This window comes from Cebus imitator, unplaced genomic scaffold, assembly GCF_001604975.1.
Source record: "Cebus imitator isolate Cc_AM_T3 unplaced genomic scaffold, Cebus_imitator-1.0 Scaffold65, whole genome shotgun sequence".
NCBI classification, from domain to species: domain Eukaryota; kingdom Metazoa; phylum Chordata; class Mammalia; order Primates; family Cebidae; genus Cebus; species Cebus imitator.
Genome location: NW_016107380.1, coordinates 2,820,646 through 2,837,925, shown reverse-complemented (window position 1 = coordinate 2,837,925; position 17,280 = coordinate 2,820,646). Strand labels below are relative to the sequence as shown.

Here is a 17,280-nt window from a genome sequence, read left to right as displayed (position 1 = left end):
TTATGTCTACATTGCATAATATATTAGCATGAATGATAAATTTTAGATATATTAGTTCAATAATATTTGCCACTTATTTTTTGAATAGAGAATAATCTATTTTCTGTGAATCTGTTTATGTTGGCAGCTTATTATCATACCATTTTTTGTATATTTTTCTCTATCATCTACTAAGGTAGATATATATATAGAATAGCATATATAGAAAACAACTCAAATTTTTCTTTTTTCAAAAAAGTTAACCTCCTACTTATTTTTTTTAACTCAATTTAAATTTTTCTGAAATGCTTAACATAGACTTTTACTATGCAGAATTCTAATAAGGGTATTACTATAAATTATGTGAAAAAGTTTTTTTTTTCTTTTCCCCTTCTTAAAACCAGAATTGACGTGTCAGCCAAACTTTCTTGAATAAAATCTGGTATTAAGCTTAATTTACCTATCTGCACATTAATTTCCTTCTTGCCTTTTCTAAATGTGTAACTCATAAAGAAGATATATAAACGGTGATTCTAATTTGATATTGTTTGATGTTATTACAACACAAAATGGGTTGATATGGATGAATGATAAAACTACTAAAAGTGTAAACCAAAGACTTATGATTAAAATTATGGCCTAAAATATGATTTCATATATCTTTGGAAAATATATTTTCTGAGTGGTATGTTTAGATTCAACAGTTACAAAACTAGTATGTACATGTGTTGGTTACATAAACTTTTTCATAACTCTGCATATGCCTAAAAGTTATTTTGAAATCAAATATAAAGAATTAAATTCATACAAAAACTATGTTTGTGTTTCTTTGCTAAATAATCACTCAATGCTGGTTCAAACTTGCAATAAACACACATTAGTTTCATTTTAAACTGAATGAGACAATTTCTGTAGTTGCTCCCAATGTCTGTTTAAACAAGTAGAAGGTTGCATACACATGTTAGAAGTTAAAAACTGCATCAATGTGTTCAGTGCCTTCTGACTGGAAGGCTATTCTTCTACTATAGGAATGTAGACTGCATCTAGAGGCAGAACAGGAATTCTAATCTTGATTGTGTGGTCACACTGCAGCTCATTAAATTATTCCCCTTTTTATCTTTCTTTATTTTCTTTTTTTTTGTTTTGTTTTTTGTTTTGAGACAAGATTTTGCTTTGTCATCCAGACTGGAGTGCAGGAGTGAAGTGACATAATCTCGGCTCACTATAGCCTCTACCTCTCAGGCTCAGGTGATCCTCCCACCTCAGCCTCCATGGTAGCTGGGACTACAGGTGCACACCATCGTACCTGGCTAATTTGTGTATTTTGTGTAGAGTCAGGTTTTTTCCACGTTTCCCAGGCTGGTCTCCAACTCCTGGGCTCAAGGAATCTGCCCTTCTTGGCCTTCCAAATTGCTGGGATTATAGGCATGAGCTATGTATGGCTCCTGGCCTCTTCCTCTTCTTTTAAAGCTATGTTCTCAGGCTGAAAAGAAATTACAGAGAAAGTGTTTATTATCCTGTTATATGCTTTGAGTTGAGAGAGAAGTAAAGTACTGCTCAGTATCATTCTGGAGTTCTCTAGATGATTTTCCACAAAGTTCAGGCTTTGCTTGTGATCTTTCTCGGTCTAAGCCCAAGTAGTGATGAAAATATTTCAAGATTATCTTTTGTAACATGATTTTAAAAATGTAACTGATATTTCTTAATATGTGATTTTTCTCCTTTAAATACAAAACTCTTGCATATAAAGTAAAAAAAAAAAAAATCAGCTCCTTGCAAAGACTTGTTAAACTGGATCATATGATGAAAATGTCTGCCAATTAAGTTGTCTTCTGCAGAGTATTCATCTTTAAAGTGCTCAGTAAAATTTGGTCTACACTTTTTTTTTGACAGTGCTTCCATAAGTCTTGTTCGGCTGAAACATCCTATTGGGACCTCTCCCTTCATTAAGCCACTGAATTCCTTTATGCAGCAGGAGTGGGGTGTGTGTGTGTGTGTGTGTGTGTGTGTGTGTGTGATCTTTGCCCAAGTTTTCATACATTTTTTAAAATGATTCTTAAGCAAGCTGTTTTGGTTTAATAAAATAGACCATTTTTTGTGGTATTCCAGAACTTTTATTATTTCCTTTCCATGAGTTTCTTTACATTAGCATCATTTTATGAACAAAGTATTGTGTTTTATGACACTATTTGGAGTTTGGCTTAATACAAGAGGTAAAATCTCCAAAGAGCCAACTATTGATGGAATGCCTAGTGTAAATGCTAATCCACCCCATTGAAGATAGAGCTTCTGTTTAAGACATAAAAATGAAACATTAAATACATCTAGTCCTTTGCTTGTTTCAGACCACTCTTTGCACAGGGAAAGTTACTATGAAGTTTATTATCATTTACAAATATTACAAATTCTATAGAATTATATTTATTGGTAAAATCTGTTGACTCATCAACCTGGATATTGAAGTTCTGGTTTTTCAGTTTATTACACAAAATGTCTTCAATATATTGTAACATATCATCAATGCCTTGATGATCATACTCCTTGAGAGTGAAATCTTTCCAAATTTTTCTTCAGCATCTTTCCTTAGCCATTTACTCAGTGTATTTTTACATGCTGGCATTATTAGGTTTTTACCATTTATGTGACTTTTCTAGACAATATTTTCTGCTAATACATAACTTATATCCTTTTCACAGGATGTACTTTTCAACAAACATTATGTTTTAGATTCTAATAGTTACATAGAAAAATCAGTACCATCATTTATCTAATGACTGTGATTTGAAATTAGTGTTTTTAATTTTCCTGGAAATAATGTTCCATTTTGAGTTTTTCACAGAAGACATAAGGCACATGCCGGGTTGGACTATCAGCTCAAATAAAATTCACTGATAGATTTTTGTTAGAAAGGCAAATTTTATGTGTTCCTTTCCACACCACTACATGGCTCAGCAGAATGTAATTCTTCATCACTAACCTTATCAGAACATAAATCACAAGGGCTAATAAGATACAAAATAGAAAGGCATAATATAAAATGAAATGAGAATATTAAAAAAAAACCCACAATATAATTTACTTCCAGCCTGTAAGTTTTGTAATGTTCTTCAGCAGAGAACTTGCATTGACTCCACCAATTACCTGACACCACCTGAACTTAATTTCTCCTCTTAAATTTTTTCTTAACACATAAGCAGTGTTCTAATTAATTCTGTTACATTTGGCAGATTGTGTTTTTTAAAGACAGCCACATATTCAGAATGCAATCTTCCGTAATAACTAGTTAATGCTTTTCATCACATTTTTTGTTCCTTTTACCCAATGCCAAGAATGAGAAAGCCAAATTTCCTTGCCGTCTCTTCTGAGTAGGGGCTTAATATCTATTTCATCACTGTTTTTGAGGACTTACCTTATGAAGATGTCTCTTATTTGATGCTTCACCACAGTGTGTCATGTGCTATATTGTATGCAGTCTGCAAAGAGGAAGAATTCAACTACCATTTTTTTTCACAGAAATGGTTGGGGCTTGCATTAGGTTGTTCTTGCATTGCTATAAAGAAATACCTGAGATTGAGTAATATATAAAGAAAAGAGGTTTAATTGGCTCACGGTTCTGCAGGCTTTACAGGAAACATGGTGCTGGAATCTTCTTGGCTTGTGGGGAGGCCAAAGGAAGCTTACAATCATGGTGGAAGGTGAATCAGGAGCCAGCAAGTCACATGGCCAGAGAGAGCAAGAGAGAGAGACAGAATTGGAGGAGGTGTCACACATTTTTAAATGACCAGACCTGGTATGAACTTAAAACAAAAGCTCCCTCATAACCAAGGGGATTTTCTGAGTCATTCTTGAGGCATTGGCTCCCGTGACCCAAACACTTCCCACCAGGTCCCACTTCCAATGTTGGGGATTATGCTTCAGTATGAGATTTGGGTAGGGACAAATATCCAAACTATATCAAGGCTAAAAAGGTTTCTTTCATCTTTTTTAATTAAAAAAAAATTTCATATTGGTGGATTTCTCATCATTCCAGTGATGCTTTAAAAACTTGTGTATGTTTGTGTGTTTGTCTATCTGTGCTGCTACAATAAAATACCATAGCCTAGTTATTTTATAAATAATCAAAACGTATTTCTCACAGTTTGTGAGGCTGGAAAGTCCAAGATCAAGGCACCGGCTTGTTTCATGTGTGGTGCAGGCTGTTCTCTTTTTCAAAAATGATACTTTGTTGCTGTACCCTCCTAAGTGGGCAAATACTTGTCCTAACATGGTTAAATGGTCAAAAGGGCAAAAGGGACTTCCTTCAACCTCTTTCATGAGTTCTCTAATTTCGTTCATGAGGACTCTGTCCTTCTGAATTAATCACCTCCTAAAGGCACTGTTTCTGGGTTTTGGGGTGCAGGGGAGGGCTCAACTTGCTCCCTGGTGGGCTGTCTTTCAGGCTCTTGGTCTCTTGCTCTTCCAAGAATGGGAAAGGGGACCATGCCAGGCATGGTGCACTTGCAAATAAATATTGGACCCAAAGAGATTTTGCAGAAAGTGATTTATTTAGGCAGAGAGAAAGAGAGAGAAAAAGATGAGAGAGAGAAGGCTTCCACAAAGATGGTGGAAGGGTACCCAAAGATGGAATCCAAGGAGTTGGGGAAGAAAGGGACTTTTAACCTAGGAGGAATTTCCACCTTCTTCAAGCCCCCTGGCCAATGAAAAGAGTTCCTTCAAACTTCCACGGGAGTGACTGACCTTTGGTCCTTTCCTGTGCACACAAAAATTAAAACAAAGACCTCTAATCCTCAGATGGAGAGAGGGGAGGCAGGGCATTGGGAAGTTCTTGCCCTTGAAACTACACTCCTTTGTGGATATGGGAAGATAATACATTCCCTCAGCATTATCTTTAATACTATCACAATGCCATGAATTTGCAACATACAAATTTTGGAGGACACATTTAGAACACAGCAGTTTGTTTTGTTTTCAGAATATCTGCTCTTTCTTATTTATTTATTTATTTCTTATATTCTTGTAATCTGCATTGAATCTAAATATCGTTTTGCTTTGATCATTCATCTCCATAAAATTTGAATTGCTAAATAAGGCCTACTTCCTAGATACCGAACTCCATACCTAACAAAATGGAGGTTTACAGAGCTCTTAGATACTATATCCCAGGAAGTATATGCAGCATAGAGGTGGCCAATATTCAGAAGCTACATTTTCTTATACTGCCCAAGTGATAACAATCTGTTATTTCAACCCATAGGAATTTCCATCATATTTTTAGAAATAAAAATCCAAATGATCTTTTGATAAAGCAAGTATTTTAGTGTCATTTCAACGTGAGTTCCACAGCATGAAACTATTCTGTTGATGATATTACTCTTAGAGTCTAAACTCCTTTACATGCATTACCAGGTCAGCTCTGATCTGGCCCCTGCTTGCCTCTCTTATCTATTTTCTCCTTCTCCTTCAATGTACTCATTCTGTTCAAGCTTTCTAGGCTTCTTAAAACATGGCTTCCATTACTTTTTCTTTTTTCTCTTTTTAGTCTACTACTATGTGACCTCCATGTGTTTCTGGGGAACATTTTTTTTTTTAGCAGGAACCCTTATCTAGTATGTCTGCTTCCTCATTCTCAACCCCTCCTGTGTACTTGCTGTTCTACAAACTTTATCTCCTAGAGGAGAGAGCCAAACTCCATCATGTCTGCCTTGTTCGTTAACTGTCTCCCAAAGTAGGAAATATACCCCTGGAGAGTGAAGTCATTGCATATTTGTACAGTATTTTTCCTATATCCCAGAAAAATGCCATAAATAATAGAAGGAATTGAGTGTATAATAAATAAATGAAAGCATTGTAACACTATATTACTTATTATGGCTCAAAGAATAAGAGGGTGTGCACGTGTGATGTATAAGTGTGTGTGTGTTTGAGATGCTTAAAATTATTGTTCTTGCAAAATTGATTTAAAGGAAGTTTCCCTGTTATAATTATTGATACTGAAAACTTTTTAGCTATATTTTCTGACATGTAATTTAAATAATTTATTGTTTCTTGATTTAAAGTTATTATCAATATTTTAATTACTTGCTTTGTATCAGTTTTTACAGTATTCCTATTGTCATAAATTTAGAGAATATAAATAAGTATTTATGTATCTTATTCTATGTTGTATGCCCATTGTTATTAATCTTTGGGGCCAAGAATTGTGTATTCATGTCCGTATTATACAACTCTAACTGCTGCATTGAACAAACATAACTCATTAGGCTGCAACTGTTCAAAAAAACTTTTTTTTTCACTGTGGCCTATAAATCCACGAGGATATGTCCTTCCTCTTTCCTCTGGGAGAAATCTTAGATACCCTTCATAACATTTTCTGGTTATTCTGGAACAGTAAGTCTAACAGTCACCGTTATCTGAGGAAAATTCCCATTTTATTAATTAAATTGCCTTTTGTAGTTCAGTCTTCATTTTCACCTCCCCAAGTTTAGGCCTTCCTCAAGCCAGAGCCTTAGTGAGAATAAGGAATGATGTCTGTGTCCTCTCTCTTTTCCCAATATCGAGCTAATGCTATTGCTACACTTCTTCATTCTCAGTCTCCAATTCACATGCCCCTAGGTTGCCTGGAGCTCCCTATATGAAACAGGGGTGGGGAAGAGATGAGTAAGAGACAGTATATAAAATGCACTTTGAATATCAAGAACATTAAATCTCTCTGTTAGTAAATGTGATGGTGTAGAGACTAAGAAAGACATAGAAAACTGGGAAAGATATTTCCTTGTAGAAAAGTTATATTTATGTATGTCATATTTTTGCCTAGTTTTGGCAGGTGGAGTTTTTTATTAAAGTCACCTCAAGTCTCTTCTTCTCTTACTTTTGCTTCCCTCTGACCACTGGCTTTACTAGCAGGAAAAGATTTTCACTCAGCAGCTCCCATATCTCACAGCAGAAGCATTTCCCATCAAATATAAAATCAGACATGCTACACTTGGTCCCAAGTCCAAACATCACAGTCTAGTCTTATACACAATGCAATGGGTGTCATTCTTAGGACCAATAACTTGTGAGGGGGGAAATATAATTTTAAAAAGTAAATTCCATTAAATCACATATTTGGGTAGAAGAAAAGTGTTATTGCACAAAAGAGCTAAGTGAGGTGTGTTAGGAATTTTAAGTGCAAAAGTCATTAATTGTATGGTGATGGAAGTAAAAAGAAAATGCATTCTCTTAGGAAACAGTACCACATTTGGGGGTAGAAGTCTGTTGATTTAGTTTGGTGTTGATAAAACTTGTAGAAAAAAGACAACTCATACTGGCTTTCAGAAGACTAAATCTTTATGAAACATGATTATGCTGAAATGCATAACAGATCTCAGTCACTGAAATCCATATTTTGATTTAAAAAAAATCTATTGGGAGACTCAGGACTCTAATCCCAGCACTTTGAGAGGCCAAGGCTGGTGGATCACTTGTAGTCAGGAGTTTGAGACCAGCCTGACCAACATTAGCCAGGCGTGGTGGTGGGTGCTTGTATTCCCAGCTACTCAGGAGGCTGAGGCAGGGGAATGGCTTGAACCCAGGAGGTGGAGGTTGCAGTGAGCTGAGATCATGCCACTGCACTCCAGCCTGGGCAACGCAGTGAGACTCTGTCTCAAAAAAAAAAAAAAAAAGTATTGGGATGATTTTAATCACACTTGCAAACACTTACCTAAATACCTAAACAATAAGAAAATTATATTTATAATAGCACAATATCTAGCCTTTGAGCAGTCTCCGGCACGGGTGGAGTCAGTGGCTCCACTTGTCAGTAAGAGCAGGTCCCCTTCTCTCCTGCTCCAGCCTTAACACTGGCTTTTTTTAAAAGATGGTGGCAATTTGGCTACAGTCATTCAAGCTAGTCCATAAAATACAAAACTGATTCAGAGGCTGTGAAGAACTTAATTTTACTCTGGTTCATATTTAGATATGGAGAGATAATTTTAAAGAAACTTTCTAACTTCCCTTAAGGCCTTTGGTCAGAACTTGTTTACACATCTGTTTCTGATCATGCAGTAGCATGATCATACAGTTATTATGTTGTGCATATTCTTATTGTCTGAGCTTACATGGACATTGATGAATCAAATATAATATGTAATATTAAAATCAGAAATCTTTGGACTTTAGGCTGGGAATTTATTTTTTGAATTCTTGTTTCAAAGAGAAAAAGTTATTAATTGACAAAACACACATTAGAATAAAAATACAAATATAAACCCTTACCATCCTTGTTTCTATTGACTTCATTATTGGATTTTACTTCTATTCTGAAATAAAAAGAGAGTTGGCTTTAATGCTGATATAAAATAATAAGTTGCCATTTCCCAAAATTTTTAGAATTTTAACTCTGCTTTGTGATGTTGAGTCATTCTTAATGACCTTTCATATTACAAATGCAGCAAATATTCTAATAAATAACTGGGCATCTGTAACTTTGACTCATAAAATCATAAAAGCCAAAGGAAATTCTGAGATTAAAATGTAAGTTATCTAAACTTCTGTTAGAACTTTAATCTATGGGCTGTGGCTCATGCCTGTAATCCCATCACTTTGGGAGGCCGAGGCGGTGTATCACAAGGTGAGGAGTTCAAGACCAGCCTGGCCAAGAAGGTAAAACCCTGTCTCTACTAAAAATACAAAAATTAGCTGGGCTTGGTGGCTGGCACCTGTAATCCCAGCTACTCGGGAGGCTGAGGCAGGAGAATTACTTGAACCCGGGAGACAGATGTTGCAATGAGCTAAGATTGTACCACTGCACTCCAGCCTGGGTGACAGAGCAAGACTTTGTCTCAAAAAAAAAAAAAAAAAAAAAATTAAAAAAAAAATTAAAAAATTAAAAAAAATAGCCAAAACCATTTAATTCCTCATTTTTACTATTAAATATATTTCATCTTATGGTTCACAAAGGAGTTTATATTTAAAAATTAAAATTCAAATACCAGAGATTTAATTGATTTTCTAAACTGCTTTGCATCTTTTAGGAAGTTTATTAGAAAAAAAGGAAATTGGTACTAGCAGATTCACCATTGAGCACAGTATGTGAAAGCTTGGATATCTTCTAAAGCTGAACGATTAACAGACATGAGTTTTTCCCATACCCTAGCAATATAAATAGGTGGTGGAAACAGTATCTCATGATTTTGACAGTTGCTTCTGTTAATTAACAATTCATAATTTCACGAGTAAATATTTTGGCTACTTAAGTTCTGCTGTTCACCTCTGTATCCACCCCTTGAAAATCTTTACTAATGCTTTAAAAGAATACATCTGAATAAAAAGAAATAAATAAACCAGAAAAAAAAATCCCAAGGATCAAACTGTAAAATATATTTGTACAGTAATAGTTAATAAGAAGAAAGCATTCCAAAAGCATGTAATTTGTACAGAGCACTGTAGTATAGTGTGCTCTATACCATTTTATGTAACCTAATGGAGATAAATAGCTGTAGGTCCAAAGGTGTTAACATGGCCAGAAGCTGGTGAACGGCTCCGTCTAAAACATAAGACAGTGAAAATTTTGCTAATGCTTGAGTCAATTCATGAAATCTGCTTTCCCACCAATCTATTTCCTTAACATTTTTAGTTCTCAATTTCCAGTTTAGCCAAAGCACGTTTTTGTAGAGTAGATTAACTTTGTTCCATATACCTCCATGATGAGAATTAGAACAAGTTCCTCTTTATCAGATAGTAGAAACGTATTTGGATGCTGCTGAAATCAAATATTTAGTCAACATAAAATTTGTCATGATTTACAACTATACTATAGAAAAACAAGATTTCAACAAGTCATTACAAATTGTCCTAGAAGGGTTTGAAAGTCAGACATTAAATCAATCTTAAAATGAGTTGGGAAGTACAAGATTAGGTCAATGTAAAAAAATATTCCTAATATAGCACTAGTTGGAGTTGTGATATTTGCAAGTTGGCAGATAACTGAGAAATATAAATTATATACAATGGTTTTTATTGTTAGTGGCTGATACATTCTATAAACTTGCTGCAAACACATAATCTGTCAATATTGAGCCATTGCTCCTAGGGAAAATACAAAGTTATGGTCCCTGAAGTCTCTGGTTACAATATTTTTATCAACTGATTAATGCAATACATAACCTTGTATTTTTGTTCTCTTTGTCTAAAGACAACTTATTTAATAGACACTTTTGATTTGCAACATTGACCTTATGTCTACAGGACTGCGGCTCATTCTAGAATGAAGCTAAACTAACACATGTATTTTCTCCATAAGGCACAATCTTTTTGTCTTCTTGTGTTTAGGGAAAAGGGCCACAGTTTAGCAATATCCTTGGGGGACATTCTAAGCAGTGAAATCACCGATGAAAAGCAAAAAATGTAAAAAGTATGGCACTAAATAGATAATGAAAGGACACTTGTTTATTGTTTGTGAGCTGAAATAAGAAGGCAAGATATCACTTTGACCTCAGTTGGAAATGTGCTTATTGGACAATTCACATTTTTTACTACACTGGATATGTCTGTTTGTAGCCACAAAATTGATTTTTATATTACAAAAAGTTTTACCAAGTAGACAACTTCACAAAGAGGGAATTTGTAAGTAATGAGAATAAACTGTATATAAAAGAGAGGCAGAAATAAAATGATCATAACTTTTAATCTCCAAATTTTTTAATGTAAACTCATTGCTACCATCAGGGATTTACAAGTAAATTATTTATGGCTCAGCAACAATGCAGAAAAACAAAAATCACTCTATGTATTGCTCTACTTGCATAGACTTAAACCCCTGCGTAGGCTTAACCAAGGTGATGTGGACTCTACAGGTTTTCAAACTTCAGCGTGCATCAGATTCATCCAAAGGGTTTATCAAAACACAGACTGTGCCACTCATTCCCAGGTATAGCCTGGGACTTGAAAATTTGTACTTGCCAGGTGACAGTGATATTCAGGAACCATATTTTGAGAACCACTGGATTAGATCAAGTGTAGGTCAGGAAGACCTGTAAATCTACAAGACTTTGGCTCAAAAGAAACTGCATGTGCCTCTTTGGCCCTGTTCCTTTAGCTTCACATCTTTCATGAGACTGTGTTGCTCTCATGTCAAATATAGGAAAGTTAAGTAAAAATAAAGTAAAGGTCTGTAAAATAAAGAGCTATTCTATCTCAGTCTTGGAGCAGAATCCACCATTCCCAGGTCTCCCCAGTGCATGGGGCTTGTGTCACTTGGATGGTAGCCCAATTTTACTATATTAGATTCATAGTGGTGTTGAGAATAGTCCAAAAAGGAAATGAAATTTCAAAGTTACTAAATAGTGGGAATTCAAAGCTGAAGAAAAGCCAAAATTAATATGCCATATGAACTCAAGAGGCTTTAATCTCTCTTGGACACATTAATATTTCTAGTTCTCAACATTCTAACACTATGCACTTTAAAACAGTCCTCCTTTTAAGGGGTTGAAACACAGAATGCAGTTCTCATAATTAGGTATACAAGACGGACATAATTAAGTATCCTCTTATAATATATTTTATTATAATTTAATTATATCATATTGTTTTATCTTAGAAACAGCAATTCAATTAAAAAGATTTCTACAAAGAAATCATTAGTGCCCATAATGTCAATACTGGAATTCCAAGCAAATGACAAGAAAATAGCTTATTTTATATTCTCAGAACATTCTCAATATAGGCTTTCTGTATACTAAAGAAAAAAATGTAAATGTGCAACCACTTTTGGAATGTCTATTTGACTTTAAAAAAGCTGATGTATGGTTAGCAATATAGCACTACATATGATTTTTTAAAGATACTATCTTTTATAGTTCAAAGCCAGAAGTATACAAAGTATTATATGATTTTATTAGTATGGTCAGTTTTCTAAAAATAGATTTTCAATATATAAGGAAATCATTAAAATCTTTTTCTGATAAATGGAGAGAGAACAGAAGAATCTCTGTAAGAGATTCTCTGCTTATTAAGCATCAAAATGCTTACAAGAATGGTCGAATCTGAAGACACTGTCAGGGGCTTTTTTACTATTTCAAACATGGGCAAACTTTTAGAATGCGCAATTACCAAATGTCTTTTGTAGCCTACATCAGTAGGTGTCTGTTCACTGTTTTTACCTTTCTAGAAGGATCTAGAATGTACTTCTAAAGACAAACTATGTAGCTTGAAGAACAGACAAAACATATTTCTGGTGGGACATGCGGATCTCAAGCTCTGGGTTTGGTCTGCTTATTCTGGTTATTTTACTTGGGTTGTTTTTTTCTACCTGACCAGGAGGACAAATTTCCTAAGAACCTTCTATCAGAACAGTTTAATAGCACAGAACCTGAGACAGACTGTATGCACTTGAAAACCACTTCTGACTTTTACTTTATGGTTATCTCAGACAAGTTTATTTACATGTTTCTATCTCAATCTCTTTATCTGCAAATTGTGGGTGATAGAGCTTACCTTGCAGGGATTAGAAAAGTACCCAGTGTACAAATAATACTCAGTATCTATTAGCATAGTTCTATTTTATTTTGTCATAAATTGATTAATATTTCTTTTTTCCCCTGTTTTTTCAAATACCAGTTTCAGATAACTTTCAATCTTGATTCCTAAAATAATGGATCAAATGATTTCTCTTGAAGAGAGAGGGAAAAAAAAATCTGTTCAGGCCATATGTCTTTCTCCCAAGTGAACTTACTAATTTTCTCTGTATGTTTGGGGAAGCTGATTTTTCACAGCAACCATTTATTGCATTGCAGGGTATTCATGAAGCAGTTCAGCTTCTAGTGCTAGTAAGGTCCCCAAATTACAAGTCAGTATAACTATGACAGTATACCTGAAAAACACTTAACCTACTAAATTACCTAGATCCTCTTCCTCTAATAGAATATAAATAAATTTATAATGGTTTGGAGAAAATAAAAGCATTCGTTATCACCAGAGTCAATCTGACAAAGGTAATTTTGTCAATCACAGGGTTTTGCCTTCAATCTGAACTGATCATATAGCTATGTGATTGGAAGTTAATATCAACAAAGTCAATTTAAAGTGATAGTTGGGTAGCAAACTCACTCAAGAATCTATAAATATGAATAGTTGGCATGAAGAATACTACAGAATAAAAAATATATAAAATTATCCTATTGACTCAGAAGAAGATAACTAGTTCTGTAGGTTATTTTGTTAAAAAATTAAAAAAAGAAATTGATGAACTAGCATGATAAATAAAAGATAAATATACCCAGACTGTTAAATAAAAGAAGAGACCCCTAAAGAGAAATCAGAATAAGGTGAAAGGACAACTAGTTAAGTTTAAATGAGAAGCATAGAATAACAGAAAGATTGCAAGGAATTTAAAATTTAATATTTTGTCTAAAATGCATGTAGGGAGCAGAAAATTAAAACATGGACATGGCCAAAAAATCCTGTCAGTATTGTAAGGCAGCGAAAATAGATAAATATTAAGATAAGGAAAACATTAGCTTTGCACAGTGGCAGTATCGTAGCCAATGAGGTTTATCTGAGGTACAATTATTGCTAATTGGAAACTTTTCCCAATACCCCGCCGTGACGACTTGAAATATAGTTTGCGTTGGCAATTTTTGGTAGTTTCTATGGGGACTGAATTTAAAAAAAAAAAGAAAAGAAATAATGAAAACATTAAAATGTAATTATGAGTGATAGAAAATGGAGACCTATGCTAAGCATTGTAGGTGCTCTTAGAAATAAATAAAAATATTTGAAAGAGGAGCATCGTAAATTCTTTAATCAGTGAGCAATTATACAGATCTTTTTCAAATTCTTTTGTAATAATCTCTAGTTAAACTGAATGTAACAACAATATGAATGAGGTCATTTTATGTTTTGGAAACATCAGTGTTCATTTGATGGGCTAGTATATGAGCAATGTACAGAAATACTATAGGTGTAGTGAAAAGAAGGGGTAATAATGGTATTAGCCACATTTGTGGAGGATCTGCCTGTGCCAGACGTCATCCTGAGCACTTCACACACACTGACATATTCAATTTTCAAAACACCACTAATCCTTAAAATAACAATATTAGTCAGGGTTCTCCAGAGAGCAAGAACAAATAGGAGATATACAGATATGTATATCTAGAATGGGATTTATTACAAGGAATTGGCTCATGTGATTATGGAGGCAGAAAATTCCTACAGTCCATTCTCTGCAAGCTGGAGACCCAGGAAAGCTTGTGGAATAAATTTCAGCCTAGATCTGAAGGTCTGAGAACCAGGAGTTCTGATGGTGTAAGTTCTAGTTCAAGGATAGGAGAAGACCAATGTCTCAGCTCAAATGGTCTGGCAGAGAAGGAGAATTCATCCTCCCTTTGCCTTTTTGCTCTATTCAGGCCCTCAGCAAGTTGGATGATGGCCACTCACACTGAGGAGGGCCAGCTACTTTACTCAGTCCACCAATTCAAATGCCCAGTCCTTCCAGAAACACCCTCACAGACATACTCGGAAATAATGTCTAATCAATTATGTAAGCGTCTTGCAAACAGTCAAGTTGGCATAAACAATTAGCCATCACAAACACCTACATTTCAGATGAGGAGACTAAAGAAAAGATATGATAAGAAATTTGAGAAAGGACTGCCTAGCTTTTGAAAGGAGAAGCTTGAATTTGTACCTGGCCTCTTGGGCTCCATCATTCATCCTTCTGATCAGAACTCACACAAGATATCACAAGACGGCATGCATTTTTCTGTAGCATCCTCTGGATGTGAAAGAATGTCTGACACATAGCAAGTCTTCATTAAATATTTTTAGAATAAATAAATGCATATTTTTACATCAACCTCATTATATTTTAAACAATTTATTTCACTTGCATAATCAATTATTAATGTTTAAACACTGAAAAATTGTACCCCTCACACATTCTATATACATTTGAACAGATCTTATTTTGTATAATTGGTGCTTTGTTAACAAATGGCATAGAAGTTTGTGACTATGAATTGTTCCATTAGTTGCTCGTTTTATCAAAGGGACTGCTGTCTCAAAATTTAATTTTAGAGATATAATTTGCCATCGTTGCTTTTACTTTATCTTTATCCTAATTTGTCTTAGTTTATTTTTCATTATTAAACCTCTTTATAAATTAATTGCACATTTCTTTTAAGAAACATACTGTTAGACGTTAGTTTTAACCCAATCTACAGCATTAAGTTCAACCATACTTCTTAACTAATGTGCATCTGTTACATATTGGTATATTTCAAAGAATTTGTTTATCTTTTTAAGGTATCATTTTAAAACTGTCTTTGACATGAAATTTTGTTTTATTAATAACTATCTTAAAACAACAAATACAAATAAAAACAATATTTCTATAATTATTAAAGCATAAAACAAAAGTGTAGTAGCTTGATTTTTCCCTGAAGGAAATTAGCAAAATTGAACTATCCCAGTGTCTACTTCTTATTTTTGTTAAAGTACTGAGGTTATATCTAGGAATGAATATTTTGCATGTTTTTCTGTTCAGAAATAAATCAGTCTTTTCCATTAGGCATCTATTATCCTCTAGAAGTATTCACCCACTGTAGCAAGGCTTCAGAAAAAAAAACTCTCTTTTTATATATATGTAATATATATGCTTTATATATATTATATATTATCTATACAAGACACACATATATAATATATATATATAATATTATTATATAAATATGTTATTTATAATATATATAAATATAATAAATTATATATAATAATATATATTTTATATATATGCTTCAAAACTGGGTTCTGACACTGAGCTTCTGACAATCAAAAGGGTCCACCATGAGAGGAAAAAAGCAACAAGTTCATGCCTGATTGAAAATTATAAAGAAAATATGGGGAAGAAAACAGGACCTTGCCTCTCCCCAGAGAAGGCTAGACAAGAATCAGCTACATCAGGAGAGAGAGAAGTGTTGCCAAATGACTTTGAAGAAGGACAAAGATTAAAGACCAAATGACTAAATTTTGACCAAAGAGAAAAATGATTTTTTTTCGAGGAATATCCCTCTATCTTGTGATTAGATGTGACTCTATTTTCCTATTCAGCTATATTTTAAACTCTTTGCTAACATAATTATTAAAGTGTATAGATATTCTCTTTCTATACAATATTCTTACTTCTTCCCTCACTGTCTACTTCCTTTTTTCTCAGTGCTTTTCAACTTAAAAAAAGCTTGTCCTCACACAATAAATCAACTCTAAATTTGTCATGAGAAGTCAGACATAGGAAAAAAAGAGGAAAAGCCTTCAGAAGCCAAACAGCCATAATAAATTGAATAAAATCCAGAACTAAAGGAAAATATTTGCAATCTGGATTAGAGTAGGGAATATCATCTATTCGCTTCAAGCATTATGAAAGAGATTATAAAGTAATTGGTTATGGTTAAAACTTGAAAGTTGCCCATGGAATGTGGGACACTGAATTTTTAAAGTAAATGAAAGGCTCGGGATATGGTCCAATATGAATATAGCAGACAAAGCTGAAGTTTAAGAAGCAGTTCAACATGTTCCGCAGTCTTGAGAATATTTCTGCAAGTATTTAGCATCCAGCTTCCAATTTGAGGCAGAAATTTCATCTTATTCATATTCAGTCATCATATCCATGCCTTGTCTTTTGACTTTCACTTTCCTCAGTTTGATATATATGACTATACTACAGGAAGATATATATTAAAGTATCAAATACATAAATAGATAATATATAATAGGATGCATAATAGGATACATGAAATATAATATACAAACACACACGTCTATTACATATTTACATAATTACTACCTACATAATTATACAGAATTAATTAAACTATGTTATGTTTAGGAACAAGTTATATAATTATTAGATAAATATGAGTGTTTAATATTTTAAATGCCTCTGACATTTTAAATAATTTCATTTATAAACATATTAAGCACATTAAATTCGCTGATCCAGTGTGCTTTTCAGAAATTCATAATTATGTTTAGATAATTTAATTTGAAATATATGAGATCTTTCTACTTGAAATATATGAGATTATGATTTAGTTTAGTTCTTACTGCCTCCCTCATGCACATATTTGCAATATTTAACAATAATTTACTAAATGTATGTAATTTTAGTAAATATACCAGAAATTTTTCCTTATGAGAATTGTATATATGCCATGCCAAAAATGTAACTGCTTGAAATAGTCAATAAATTAAATTTGAATTTGTAGTTTACAGTATGTAAGATCATTTGTTGTTTCCCTTTTGCATACCCAGGAACATCACTAA

The 17,280-nt window shown here is 33.7% G+C and overlaps 1 non-coding gene across 1 annotated transcript; it reads left to right on the top strand.

The window, feature by feature from the left end:
* Nucleotides 1–13,473: 13,473 nt before the first annotated feature.
* LOC119471602 lies at nucleotides 13,474–13,614 on the top strand. Its single transcript, XR_005200666.1, has one exon. It is a non-coding gene; the product is annotated as a U4 spliceosomal RNA (small nuclear RNA).
* The last annotated feature ends 3,666 nt before the right edge of the window (nucleotides 13,615–17,280 follow it).